Source organism: Lutjanus erythropterus, chromosome 16, assembly GCF_056507025.1.
Source record: "Lutjanus erythropterus isolate fLutEry1 chromosome 16, fLutEry1.hap2, whole genome shotgun sequence".
NCBI classification, from domain to species: Eukaryota; Metazoa; Chordata; class Actinopteri; order Lutjaniformes; family Lutjanidae; genus Lutjanus; species Lutjanus erythropterus.
Window position 1 is genome coordinate 34,733,102 of NC_139332.1, and position 14,592 is coordinate 34,747,693.

General features: G+C 38.9%; 4 pseudogenes; 2 read left to right on the plus strand and 2 right to left on the minus strand.

Moving 5' to 3' along the window:
* LOC146313484 (Ig kappa-b4 chain C region pseudogene) lies at positions 1-1,678 on the plus strand (annotated as a pseudogene).
* A 4,508-nt stretch (positions 1,679-6,186) lies between these two features.
* On the minus strand, positions 6,187-9,295 carry LOC146313485 (Ig kappa chain V region 3547 pseudogene; annotated as a pseudogene).
* A 172-nt stretch (positions 9,296-9,467) lies between these two features.
* Positions 9,468-9,833, plus strand: LOC146313486 (Ig kappa-b4 chain C region pseudogene; annotated as a pseudogene).
* Positions 9,834-11,104: 1,271 nt separating this feature from the next.
* LOC146313487 (immunoglobulin kappa variable 6D-21 pseudogene) lies at positions 11,105-11,683 on the minus strand (annotated as a pseudogene).
* Positions 11,684-14,592: the final 2,909 nt, after the last annotated feature.

The following is a 14,592-nucleotide window of genomic DNA, read 5'->3' on the forward strand; positions in this document are numbered from 1 at the left end:
ATGTTTTTGTTGAGTTTGTTTGTGTCAAAGTCAGAGAGCCGTGTCTCTCTACAGTCAGAGGTTTTTGTACGGCGGCTCAATGAGTTTGTATCACTGTGGTACACGTTCGGTGGAGGAACCAGACTGGAGTTTGGAAGTAAGTCAAATTTTTACCATTTTCGTTAATTTTTGGAGTTACTTTTTCTTTTTATCACCTTGTAATTCAACATAATTTGGAAAATAGTTACTTTTCCATAAAAATGTATATTTTCCAATCATATTTTGCACTGCCTAAGTTTGCTTCAACAATAGAAAGTTAAAAAATTAATTGCAATAAATGTAAAATATTCAGCTAGACAGTAAATTTCAAACCTTAATCATGAGGCTTCATCTTGAGGGCTGTTAGGTTTATTTCAGTGTGTCAAAGTCAGAGAGCCGTGTCTCTCTACAGTCAGAGGTTTTTGTACGGCGGCTCAATGAGTTTGTATCACTGTGGTGGACTTTTGGTGGAGGAACCAGACTGGATGTTGGAAGTAAGTTTCTGAACAAATATTACAGAAAATTATGTTAAATTTATATTTTGAATTAGTATTTTGGATACTTTACTCAGATAAATATATCTTCTTTTATTCTAACATGATTTTCATTGATACTCGTATTTCTCCTCCTTTATCATTGAGTTGAACTCAGAGCAGTTTTATTTCAGTTTATATTTCTTTAGACATTCCTGTCATACTGAAATTTTAACAACCTTAACTAAAGGATAGATAAAACTTTAATCTTACTGGAAAAATGTTCACCATGATTAGTTTTTAATTTTCTGTGTCAGTAATAACTGTTTTCAAAGGAAGTAAGATTAAATTCTTCGAAGAAAACTGAACCGAGTGAAGTTAAAATTTGTTAATTTGAAACGTGTAACATCTGTTCATTGTGTCATTTATTGTTTCAAATTTTAAAAAAATCTTTTGAACAGTTTGTTGATGATGATTTAAATCCAGATCATGAAAATTTAATCAGAGTCTGTGAATTTTCTTGCATCTTTTATGGTTCCACTAAATACATTAAAGTAATGTATAGTTGAGACTTTTGCTGATTTTCAGTCCAAAGTTTTGTATATTTTCTTGTCAGTGTAGTTTGATATATTTCATCTCATTCTGTATGATGATTCTCTCTGTGCTGATATGCATGAGAGGCTTCTTAAAGGGAAGTGAAACAATGTGTGAGTGAGTGACTGGTGGAGCAGAAAAAACATCTGACAGAAACTCCTTAAAGGAGAAAATCAACTCTCACACAGTAAAGGTGTCCAAGTGTCTGCTGGTTGATTGACAGCTGTGTGGTCCCCGTCCTCTAAGCTGATTGGTGTCTCCTAGGTGATGCTCGTCCCACCCTGACGGTGCTGCCCCCCTCCAGTGAGGAGCTGCGGCAGGGGAAGGCCACGCTCATGTGTCTGGCCAACAAGGGCTTCCCCTCAGACTGGAGTCTGTCCTGGAAGGTGGACGGCAGCAGCGGCAGCAGCAGCTGGGAGGAGAGCAGGAGCCCCGGGGTGCTGGAGAAGGACGGCCGCTACAGCTGGAGCAGCACCCTGAGGCTCCCTGCAGACCAGTGGAGGGAGGTGGGCTCTGTGACCTGTGAGGCCACCCAGGGCTCCCAGACTCCACTCTCAGAGACACTGAGGAGAGACCAGTGTTCCCAGTCCTGACCTGACTCTGCTGCTGGTTTTACTCTCATACTGCTCTCTGTCTGCTCTCTGTCTTGTTCTCTTTCTCTTGACATGTTTCAACTTTAAAATTTTCTTGCTTGTGTTGATGGTTTCAACATTTAAAACAATAAATATTTTATCATGTGTATCATAAAAGCCACATGTCTTTTGACTTTATTTCTTTGACTTATATATTAATTAGATCAATGCTGAAATCTCAGCCATAAAAACTCTGGTTCCCAGATTACTAGTTAATGATTGTAAAACTGTGGATCTTATTTTGTAATTGTTCCAGTTTTATCTATATCTATGTCTATTAAACTCCAGTAACAATATACTTTGTTAGACGTATTCACTGTTTCGATGGTGATCATAAAGCTATCTGTTATTACTAACATCTGTCCCTGAAGAAGAAGAATTTATACCAAGAAATTATTCTCATTGTCTGAAGTTTAAAAATCTAAATATAACAATGATTTACAGGGTTATTAACAGAAAGCAGGGTGTCATCTGCATAAAGTAATAGTCCTTTCTATCTCTCCTCCTGTTTCATGATGATTTTAAATTGTAATTTGTGTGACTGGCTGTATTGCTGATATTCTCTGCTTGTTAAAACAATAAAGACTATTTCATCAAACCAGTGGTGTCCAGACACAATTTTATCAGAATGACTGCTGTCTTAAATAAAACAGTAGATCGGTTTCATTTCTCACAGTTTTTCTCAGTGACATTAATGTCAGAGGATTATTTTAGGAAGAAATGATGTATCAGCTGACATCTGGTTTCTGCAGTAGTCTGCCAATAGATCACCCTGAATCTTACACACTGGAACTTAAATCCACAGTGACTGGGTTTCTCTCATGGTCACATCAGTAGAATTTCATGACATTTGTCTGATGATTTTTAAAAGAAATAAAGGGATTATGTCGACATCAGGGCAGCCTATCAGTGTCTGTTCAGTTGTGGTTTCCTAAAGAAAGAAAGAGCTGCTGTTAAAAGATGAAAGGAGAAAATAAATCTGTGCCACATGTGTCCCTCACATCTGTCCTTTCTGTCCTCTTCTGCTTTGACCAAAACTTGTTGGTTTTACGTCATGACAAGTTTAAAGGTCAAGTTTACAGTGTGTTTGAGTCTGTGGCTTTAAAACTTTGGAACTATCCAGTTGGACTAATGACATGGCAAAGACTCACATTGGAAGACTGACTTTCTGTCTCATCAGCAGTGTCTGATGTTGTTGTCTTAAATGGTCACAAGAGATACAACAAATGCACAGAGACTGGGTTTTGCTGTGTGAGACCAGTTGTATATTATAACATTAGATAATGATTAAAAAGAAGAATGGATTAAGTACATGTCATATCTGACAGCTCTGTCAATGCAGCCTAACAGGGTCACAGTTTAGTTGTGTGTCTTAAAGCTGACAGAAGTTTGTGTTAAAAAATGAAAGGAGGTCATTTTTACAGAAGCTGTGAGTTAATGCAACATGGTGTCCTTCACATCTGTCCTTTCTCATTGGTTTGACATCAATACAGGTTTAAAATTAAAGGTTACATTGCTGTTTGTGGATCATTTTATTGTATCTTTTTTAATTGTGTTCTGATCAAGTCTGATAATACAAGTGTTATGCAGTTATTTATTTTTATGATGTTCCATATATCAAAATTATTTTTCTATATCAGTAAATGTGCTTTTAGATAGAGGAGAAGAACAGCAGTCATCTAACCAATCAGGTGTGTGTGTGTGTGTGTGTGTGTGTGTGTGTGTCCTCAGTGAAGTGTATCAGTCTCTGCAGTAGCTTCCAGCTGCAGCAGTCAGTTTAGTTTCTGTTCAGTCTGACTGAGGGAGGTTTTTGTACGACGGTTTTTCACTGTGTGAACACCCACTGACTGCTGATCCAGTGTGCACTCTGACAGTAGTAAACTGCTGCATCTTCAGTCTGGACTCCACTGATGGTCAGAGTGAAGTCAGAGTTTGATCCACTGCCTGTAAAACGAGCTGGAATCCCTGATACTCGATTGGTAGCACGGTAAATGAGGAGTTTAGGTTTTTCTCCATCTCTCTGTTGGTACCAGGCTAACGAGTTCCCACTATAAACATCCTGACTGGTCCTACATGTGATGGAGACGGAGCGTCCCACAGCAGAGCTCACTGCTCCAGACTGAGTCACTGTGACCTGACCTCTGGACTCTGAGGACACAGAGACAAAAACATAAAGCAGCGTCATGGTTTTGTGGGCTTCATTTCAGAGGGACGGATGTTGATAGAGGAGAGGAGTTTGATTCTCTGGACTTTACCTGTGAAGCAGCAGCAGAGGAGAGTCCAGATGAGGACGCAGATCAAAGTCATGTTTTTGATGAGGAGGATTTCTGTGTCTTCTGTTGTCATGAAGGACAGCTGTCAGTCATCCAGTCTTCAACTCTCAGGACTATAAACTCTCCCAGAGCACTGGAGCATGGTGCTGCTGATGCAAAGTCACTCTCTATGGAAATGTTCTGACTGACTCCAACAGGGTGATGAATTCACCGTCTGCTCTCTGCAAATCTTTCCCTCATTACGTTTTAACATTAAAGTGTTTTTGCTTTTTTTGATGGTTTCATCATTTTAAAACTATAAATATTCACTTGTATCATAAAAGCGACATGTCTTTTTACTTTGTTCTTTGGACAATCTATCTGTTATTACTAATGTTTACCATGAAAAAGATCCATATGTTTTCTTCATGTGTTGTTAAATTATTCTGAAGATGTGAATTTAAATGCGAATGAATGTCAGTGTTAGAAACAATAAGCAGGTTATCATCTGCATAAAGTGACATAAATGAATGTAAACTGAAAATTTAAACCAACTAATTTTGAAATGAGACTTTGTAACTTTACCAGAAGACTCTGTATAAAATAGAAGATAATATGTCTGAATCTCAAACTGTCTGTCTGCAGAATTAACACATTTCATTTATTACCTGCAATAATACTGATATTCAATTAAAACAAAACAGACTTGCTCATCAAATCAGTCTTGTCCATGAACAGATGAACATGTATATTAACAGAAACACAGTGTGCTGTATTATCATTTTAAATTGATCTTTAAAACAAAGAAAATGTTTCCTTTCTCGTTCACTCGTCACCCTGGAAACCCAGAAAATGGAGGAGAGTTTACCTTTCTGTGTTCGCCAGAGAGCAGAGATACAACTCATGCAGGAGCCCAGAGGGAGAGACATTTTTAAAAGTGTCTGTGTGTTCAGCTCTCAGTGCTTTTGTTGCTTGTGTGTGAACCTCTGGTCTGGTTTCTCACTGTTTTGTCTCTGAAGTATCTCCTTTATTTTACTTTCATGTTTGCTTTCAGCTCATAGAATTCATGTCAAGTTACTGCTGATGAAAACCCAACAGGTCCTGATTTTGCTGCCTCATATTAAAAACTTTGACATATCAAAATATCAAAGGACCTTTATTGTGAAGAATGTGTAGGAAGCGGCATGTAGTTAAACAGTGTTTCACAGCTGCTTGACTCAAGACAAGCCCGCATCAAGACATGTCTTCAAGATGCACGTCCCCTCAGCGCCGGACTGATGAGTCGAGTCAAACCGAGTCAGCACATCTCAGCGCTCCACAGCATCCTGCAAGATGAAAACATGATGTGGACTCTGAGACAGAAGTCATGTATTCTTACTTAGACGCTGCTGTTGCTTTATGGATGGAGACATTAAATTGATTTTCATACGTATGTAGATGATAAACAGCTGTGTGTTGATATAGTGCAAAAGTATCTCCTTCTACTCAGCAAACATATTGATTTTTCAAATTATTGGAGGAAAGTAAACTCTCATACTAAATATCATGAACAGTGCTGATGAGCTTGATCTGCTGTATGATGGTGGTTTTCGTGAGTCCAGGCCTGACCTGAACCCCAAAGTAAGCAGCAACATCAGTCCTGCAGCAGAAAACAGTTTCTCCTGTGGAGCACGTCATAATCACAGCAGCAATATCATAGGAAATCAATAACTTATATTTAAAATGTACGCTATTAAATCAGTATTTCATGTGTGAATTAGTCTTTGAAGCAGGTAAAAATAATACGTTTAGATCAGTCTGCTACCAGTATGGGTTTTAGCACCTGCTCATCAAATTTAATAGCGGGGCTTTTTGTAAGAAAGTAATTTGTCATGTCTGGTTCAGGTAGATTTATCACAAGTCTGATCCAGATTGGGTCCAATATTCTGGACCAGTCAAGACCTCTACTGTATGTCTCCAAACATAAATTCAATTCACTGCTTGTTGACAATCAGAGTTTATTCAAAGACATGTACTGTATGAATTATGTTTCATATGTTGGTAATTAGTGTTTGTGTGTGTGTGTGTGTGTGTGTGTGTGTGTGTGTGTGTGTGTGTGTGTGTGTGTGTGTGTGTGTCCTCAGTGAAGTGTATCGGTCTCTGCAGTAGCTTCCAGCTGCAGCAGTCAGTTCAGTTTCTGTTCAGTCTGACTAAGGGAGGTTTTTGTACGACGGTTTTTCACTGTGTGAACACACGCTGACTGTTGGGGTAGTGAAAACTCTGACAGTAGTAAACTGCTGCATCTTCAGTCTGGACTCCACTGATGGTCAGAGTGAAGTCAGAGTTTGATCCACTGCCTGTAAAACGAGCTGGAATCCCTGATACTCGATTGGTAGCACGGTAAATGAGCAACTTAGGAGTTTCTCCATCTCTCTGTTGGTACCAGGCTAAACAGTGGCTGCTGCCTGAAACATAAACATTCTGACTTGTCCTACATGTGATGGAGACGGACGTCCCACAGCAGAGCTCACTGCTCCAGACTGAGTCACTGTGACCTGACCTCTGGACTCTGAGGACACAGAGACAAAAACATAAAGCAGCGTCATGGTTTTGTGGGCTTCATTTCAGAGGGACGGATGTTGATAGAGGAGAGGAGTTTGATTCTCTGGACTTTACCTGTGAAGCAGCAGCAGAGGAGAGTCCAGATGAGGACGCAGATCAAAGTCATGTTTTTGACGAGGAGGATTTCTGTGTCTTCTGTTGTCATGAAGGACAGCTGTCAGTCATCCAGTCTTCAACTCTCAGGACTATAAACTCTCCCAGAGCACTGGAGCATGGTGCTGCTGATGCAAAGTCACTCTCTATGGAAATGTTCTGACTGACTCCAACAGGGACTTGGATTACTCTCAGGATGATGATTATGAAAAGATCAATCAGTTTACAGAAGAAAATGTTATGTGTCATTTTTAATTTTCTGTCCTACTTCATTTTTCACTGCACTAAAAAATGAAACAAGCCTCACTTTGTGTCAAATCAGATAAATATTAGATGTATTCTTTATTAGACATTAAACAAACACAACTATACCCTGATTAGATACTGTACATCCAAAAACACACAAATAAGATCTATCAAGCTGTACTTTGTATAAAATTAGATGTAAACTAGAAATAATATGACCCTTATTAGACTTCATCACAGGGTAATTTGGGACATATTACAATACAACTGTCCTTTAAAGGAAGGTGGAGGACTAGTTTGTCTGACTGTGATCATATAATACTGTAGACAGACAGTGTGATTTTGTTCAAAGAAGTTGGCATCGGTCTTCACTAATCTGCTGATTACTGTTGAATAAAGAGCATATTTCAAGTTTTTGTCCAATTTGATATAAAGTACAGTTTGTGATGTCTTATTTGTGTAATGAAAATAAAGTGTGACCAGTTTTTCTTTAGAAATATTTTATTTTAATTTATTTTACTGAAAGAGGTATTCATATTACTTGATGTAATGTTAAACATTTCACATTAAACACAAACTAAAACATTTTACTTTGTTAATTAAAGATTACCCAGTGCAGTAAATGTGTACTTTTTTTTAAAGCTTTTTATCTTTAGTAACAAAACTTGTCTGTTGCCATGGTTGAGCAGTGATGCTTGTCTGTTGCCATGGTTACTGAGCTCAGAGAGGGAAGTGAAACTTCTCAGACCAGTTTCATCCGGTCTGAGGAAGATCAACAGAACTAGAAGTCTCCTCTGCTGCAACCAACAGGATGGAGTTTAGTTCACCTCATATAAACTTTATTAATCTCTGTCTCTGCAGTGGGTCGAGTCGTCCCCACCCTGTTCCAGACCAGTGTTCCCAGTCCTGACCTGACTCACTGCGACTCTGCTGCTGGTTTTACTCTCATACTGCTCTCTGTCTCTCTCTGGTTCTCTCTTTCTCTTGACATGTTTCAATATTAACAAATTCTTTCTTGTGTTGATGGTTTCAACATTTTAAAACAATAAAGATTGTATCATTCAAGACATGTCTTTGGACTTCCTTTATTCAATATGTATTATTTATTAGGAAAATTATTCAGATTACAGCAGAAAAACCACAACAGTAACAGGCCCAGTTTTCCAAGGTTAGTTTTCTAACAGTTTAAAACTGTCAGTATTTTTCTACTGTCATTCCAGTTTTATCTTTTTATTTTTGGTAACTTTATGATTAGACCATTTCAACACTAAATCAGAAAACTGTCTGTTATAACTAAAGTCCACACTTGAATAAGATCCATGTATTTTGTTCTTGTTAATTTGTATCTATTAATTAAACATAAAAAGCGGGGTATCATCTGCATAACATGATGAGATTTTCCATCAAGTAACATTAAATTCAGACAAAAAAAAAAGACTTAACATGTCAGGAGACTGTAGAACAGTGTCTCTGTTGCTTTCTGTCAACAAAATCAACCAATTTCACTACTTGATATTATATTAAAATAGACCTGTGATTTTATTTCTTTATGAAAGTAAACAAATTATTTAATTTTAGCAATCACCGAATATTCATTTTTAAAAGTATTGATTTATTTATTATGTGTTAAAATGTTCCTAAGAGTTTAGTGTTTGAGGAGCCAAACATGTACTACTGTTGTGACAAGAAAATTACATTTACAATAAAAAATAAAGTTGTAAGAAAAATGCAATTAAATATATATTTTACAGAAAGACAAATGTTGTTTTATTGCTGAAAGGTTTGTTGTAATATTTTATTTCACCTAACTGTATTTTATCAAACCAATAGTGTTTTCATTCTGTGCAGCTGTTGAGTCACATCAGTTCCTCTTCAGCTGAGGGAGGTTTTTGTACGACGGTTTTTCACTGTGTGAACACAAGCTGACTGTTGATGATATGAAGACTCTGACAGTAATAAACTGCTGCATCTTCAGTCTGGACTCCACTGATGGTCAGAGTGAAGTCAGAGTTTGATCCACGTCCTGTAAAACGAGCTGGAATCCCTGATTCTCGAGTGCTAGCAGCATAAATGAGGAGTTTAGGTTTTTCTCCATCTCTCTGTTGGTACCAGGATAAAGCGCTCCCACCAGCTACATCCTGACTGGTCCTACATGTGATGGAGACGGAGCGTCCCACAGCAGAGCTCACTGCTCCAGACTGAGTCACTGTGATCTGACCTCTGGACTCTGAGGACACAGAGACAAAAACATAAAGCAGCGTCATGGTTTTGTGGGCTTCATTTCAGAGGGACGGATGTTGATAGAGGAGAGGAGTTTGATTCTCTGGACTTTACCTGTGAAGCAGCAGCAGAGGAGAGTCCAGATGAGGACGCAGATCAAAGTCATGTTTTTGATGAGGAGGATTTCTGTGTCTTCTGTTGTCATGAAGGACAGCTGTCAGTCATCCAGTCTTCAACTCTCAGGACTATAAACTCTCCCAGAGCACTGGAGCATGGTGCTGCTGATGCAAAGTCACTCTCTATGGAAATCTAAGCTGATTGGTGTCTCCTAGGTGATGCTCGTCCCACCCTGACGGTGCTGCCCCCCTCCAGTGAGGAGCTGCAGCAGGGGAAGGCCACGCTCATGTGTCTGGCCAACAAGGGCTTCCCCTCAGACTGGAGTCTGTCCTGGAAGGTGGACGGCAGCAGCAGCAGCAGCAGCTGGGAGGAGAGCAGGAGCCCCGGGGTGCTGGAGAAGGACGGCCGCTACAGCTGGAGCAGCACCCTGAGGCTCCCTGCAGACCAGTGGAGGAAGGTGGGCTCTGTGACCTGTGAGGCCACCCAGGGCTCCCAGACTCCACTCTCAGAGACACTGAGGAGAGACCAGTGTTCCCAGTCCTGACCTGACTCACTGGGACTCTGCTGCTGGTTTTACTCTCATACTGCTCTCTGTCTGCTCTCTCTGTCGGGCTCTTTCTTTCTCTCATGGCATTTTTCAACATTAATGTGTTCTTGCTTGTTTTGAGGTTTTCAACATGTTAAAACAATAAAGCTTTTGTCATGTATGTCATGAAATCAACATGTCTTTATTTCTGTTATATATCAGGAACATCAGTCAGATTAATGCATAAAAGTCACAACAGTAGGAAGTCAGATTTACCAGATTAGTTTTTAATGGTTTTAAGAGTTTATATATTTTTCTTCTGTTATTCCAGTTGGCCTATTTTAACATCAGGAACAAGACACATCTGTTAATACTAATGTTTACCAATGGAGAAGACTTATGTTCCTGTGTTTTTAAATTGCACCTAGAACGTTTTTTGAATAACTGAATTCAAAAACTAAATATTAATGACAAAAAAAGTAATAATGACACAAATGTAGAAATAAAAAGCAGGGTATTGTTTGCACAAAGTGATATAACATGAATCTGACTACAGAGATTATGAATGTTTCAATAAGACACTAAACTTCACCAACAAACTTTACAAGAAAAGGTTGAAATCACAATTTCTTGCTGTCTGTCAGATTATTTTTTTCATTACTTACAGCAATATTGATGTTCTATTAAAACAATGTTTAAAAATCAGCTGTTTATGCAGATTCCTCAAGAATAACTGCTGTCACATGCTGTTGTACTGAAGTAAAAAATATTCTTTGAATTAATTTTGACCGAGTTTAACTTAGAATATAATTTCTAGGATTTTATAATTTCAAGTTTTACGATTAAATTTTGCTCTGTGAATTGTAATATAGTTTGTACAGAATTTGACAAAATGCTCAGAGTGTTTGATTGCAATAAAATGTATCAACACAACTAAACAATAGTGACCAGCATGACATAGTTTGACAATATGAAGTTTCTTACTTTCTCAAAACAAAAAGCAAATTTAATTTTGCACTCATTGAATGTTTGTACCTATATTTATTCATTTGTGGTGTTAAAATGTTCCTTAGAGTTACAATAATATAGTTGTGGTTGTGTTTTTCATCACAATTACATTTACAAAAGAAACTTTTAAAAACTAAATCAAAAACTACATTTAACAACAATACAAAAAATATTCTAATGCCGAAGGCATTATTATTGGGGTATGTTTTTAAATATTATTGAATAAACCATATTACAGCAAACCAATAGTGTTTTCATTTCTGTGCAGCTGTTGAGTCAGATCACTTCCTCTCCAGCTGAAGGAGGTTTTTGTACAACGATTTTTCACTGTGTGAACGGGAAGCTGTAACCACCCTGCTGACAGTAATAAACTCCTGCATCTTCAGTCTGAACTCCACTGATGGTCAAAGTGAAGTCAGTTCCAGACTGACTCCCACTGAAATGGTCTGAAACTCCAGACTGACGGGTTGTCGCATAAGAGATTAGCAGTTTAGGAGTTTCTCCAGTTTTCTGAAGGTACCAGTGAAGGTAGCTACCCATACTTGAACTGGCTTTACATCTGATAGAGACAGTCTGTCCTGGAACAACAGACTGAGATCCAGGAGACTGAGTCAGGATGATTTCTCCTGATGAACCTGGAAAACATGAAAAAGAGGAGAAGGGTTATTGAGACAAATCCAGTTTGTTGAAAGATGATCAACATCCAAACAGAAGAGAATCATTTCTTTAACATGGAGAACAGATGGAAGAAGGTCAATGCTGCTTGTTTCAGTGTTTCTCCATCACAGCAGAACATCATTGTGGTGAACCTGGTTGCATCCTGAAGCAAAGTTTTCACAAGAGAGTCTCACCCTGAACAAGGAGCCCCAGGGTGGCCAGCAGTAGAATCAGTGACATCATCATTGTGCTTCCGGCGTGTCAGTGTCTCTGAAAGTCCTGGACAGACACTGATCAACACTGGTCTCTTAACGTCTGGGAGCAGAGAGGCAGGACACATATGCAAACACACAGAGTCAGTCAACTGTAGCTGTCCTCAACATATCATGATGTTTCCTCCTCACTGCTGACAACATTCATCTACATATTGACATATTTACATGGAGACGATGTTGAAAAGGCTGATAGATCCCTGATATGTTTTATTGATCGTTTTAATATTAATGTGTGTTTGACATGTTTATGTGTTTGTAATGTTCAGATTTCACCAAGTTAAGCAGTGATTAGCAGTGAACTCAGATACTCAGAAACTCCAACCAAACTTTTCATCTCATCTTTACATGTTATAACTTAACAGGTTAATACATTTACAGCAAAATAATGTTTCAAACATTTTTGGTGCTGATCTACATCTGTATATTTTCTTTTCAATGCATATAATTGAAACAGCTGTTATTCCATATGAAGCTGAGGTCAAAGGTCATGACCAAGACCTTTATCATTGTTTCCACCAGGTTGTCTCCTCTTGATTATTTGGTGAATCAGAACATAAAACAGGAAACTATAATGAGATAAGAACTGATGGTGAGAAGCTGTGATCAAGAAAGAAACTTGATAATAGCTATTTTTATTAAATTGAACTTTTTTGCTGTTTATCAAGAAAAAGGCTATGCATTTCTTTTTATGTGCCACTGACTTGGATTTAGGCAGTTTAATTGAAGCTGCTCCTTTATACCTTTAACTTTTGAATAAGTTCATTTACAGGAGCAACTAGAAAAAACATCCACAGAAAACATGAGGAAGACCCGGTGTGGGTCAAAACCACTCATTATTATTCTTTGGTAAAACTGGTAAAACTTTGATAGTCCCATACTGATACAGGAATTATAACATTCTTGACCTGAAATATTCCCAAGAACATCTCTTATTCTATAAGTAAAACTACAGTATATTGCCTCTGTGTTTCATTCTGGCCTGCAGGGGAAGCTGCATTCTCTACAGCCAGCTGCAGCAGTTAGTTGAGTTTCTGTTCAGTCTGAGGGAGGTTTTTGTACGACGGTTTTTCACTGTGTGAACACATATTGACTGATCCAATGTTCACTCTGACAGTAGTAAACTGCTGCATCTTCAGTCTGGACTCCACTGATGGTCAGAGTGAAGTCAGAATTTGATCCACTGCCTGTAAAACGAGCTGGAATCCCTGATACTCGAGTGCTAGCATAGTAAATGAGCAGTTTAGGAGTTTCTCCATCTCTCTGTTGGTACCAGGCTAAAAGGTATTGGTTGTTGAAAAAATTAACATCCTGACTGGTCCTACATGTGATGGAGACGGAGCGTCCCACAGCAGAGCTCACTGCTCCAGACTGAGTCACTGTGACCTGACCTCTGGACTCTGAGGACACAGAGACAAAAACATAAAGCAGCGTCATGGTTTTGTGGGCTTCATTTCAGAGGGACGGATGTTGATAGAGGAGAGGAGTTTGATTCTCTGGACTTTACCTGTGAAGCAGCAGCAGAGGAGAGTCCAGATGAGGACGCAGATCAAAGTCATGTTTTTGATGAGGAGGATTTCTGTGTCTTCTGTTGTCATGAAGGACAGCTGTCAGTCATCCAGTCTTCAACTCTCAGGACTATAAACTCTCCCAGAGCACTGGAGCATGGTGCTGCTGATGCAAAGTCACTCTCTATGGAAAGTGAGTCAGTTTGTTTATTTGAATATCAACTTTCATGAGCAGACATTTGAAGATCCTGAATTGGAAGGAAATCCAGTGTAACGAAATCAAAACTGGTGTTACGTGACACCTTTTGTATCACTTGGTTTAAAAGCTTGGCAGCAGCAATTTTGTCATGCCTTTGTCCTTTCATGACACTCAAGTTCACCTTACATCAGAAATGACAACAGCATTGATCACATATAAAAATCATACAATCAAAAAGGACAGTAGCAAAACATATAGAGCAGAAATAAATTAAAATCAGTAACTGTACTAGGTAAATGAGATTCCATCAAAGGAGTTAGAGCAAGTATGTTAGTTTAGAAAGTTTTTAAGGGCGGTTTTAAATTTTTCAACAGAGTCCAGTGTATGGATATGGTGGGGAAAAGAGTTCCAGAGTTTAGGTGCAGCATGAGAGAAGGCCCTGGCACCCACTGTACTGAGGTTAACAGCTGGTATTATTAGTAGATCAGCAGATGAAGACCGAAGTGGCCGAGGTGGAGTGTAGATGGGTAAGAGATCTGTGAGATAGACAGGTGACAGGTTATGAAGGGCTTTGAAGGTTAGCAGAAGGATATTGAAGTTGATGCGTTGTGATACAGGGAGCCAGTGTAAATGAATAAGCAGAGGAGTCACATGTTCAGTGGATTTTGTGCAGGTAATGATCTGTGCTGCAGAGTTTTGGATGAGTTGAAGTCGGTGGATGAGTTTATTAGGGTTACCAGTTAGGATTGCGTTGCAGTAGTCCATGCGTGAGGTGACCAGGACATTGACAAGGATGTCAGTAGAGTGCTGTGTTAAGGCAGGGCGTAGTCTGGAGATGTTTCATAGATGGAAAAAGGCAGTCTGTGATACATTGTTTATATGGCTGGAGAAGGAGAGGGTACTGTCCATGATAACACCAAGACTCTTGACTTGTGTGGAGATGGGTATGGGGGCATCAGCTATTGAAAGAGAGTGGATACGTAGAGCTGTGTGTCATCAGCGTAGGAATGAAAATGAATACCATAATGCCAGAAGATATTGCCAAGAGGGAGGAGGTTGATGATGAACAGGAGGGGCCCCAATACTGAACCTCATGGAACTCCCTCATGGACTGTTGTGCTTTCTGATTTATAGTTCTGAATTTGTACAAACTGTGATCTGTCAGAAAGGTAGGAT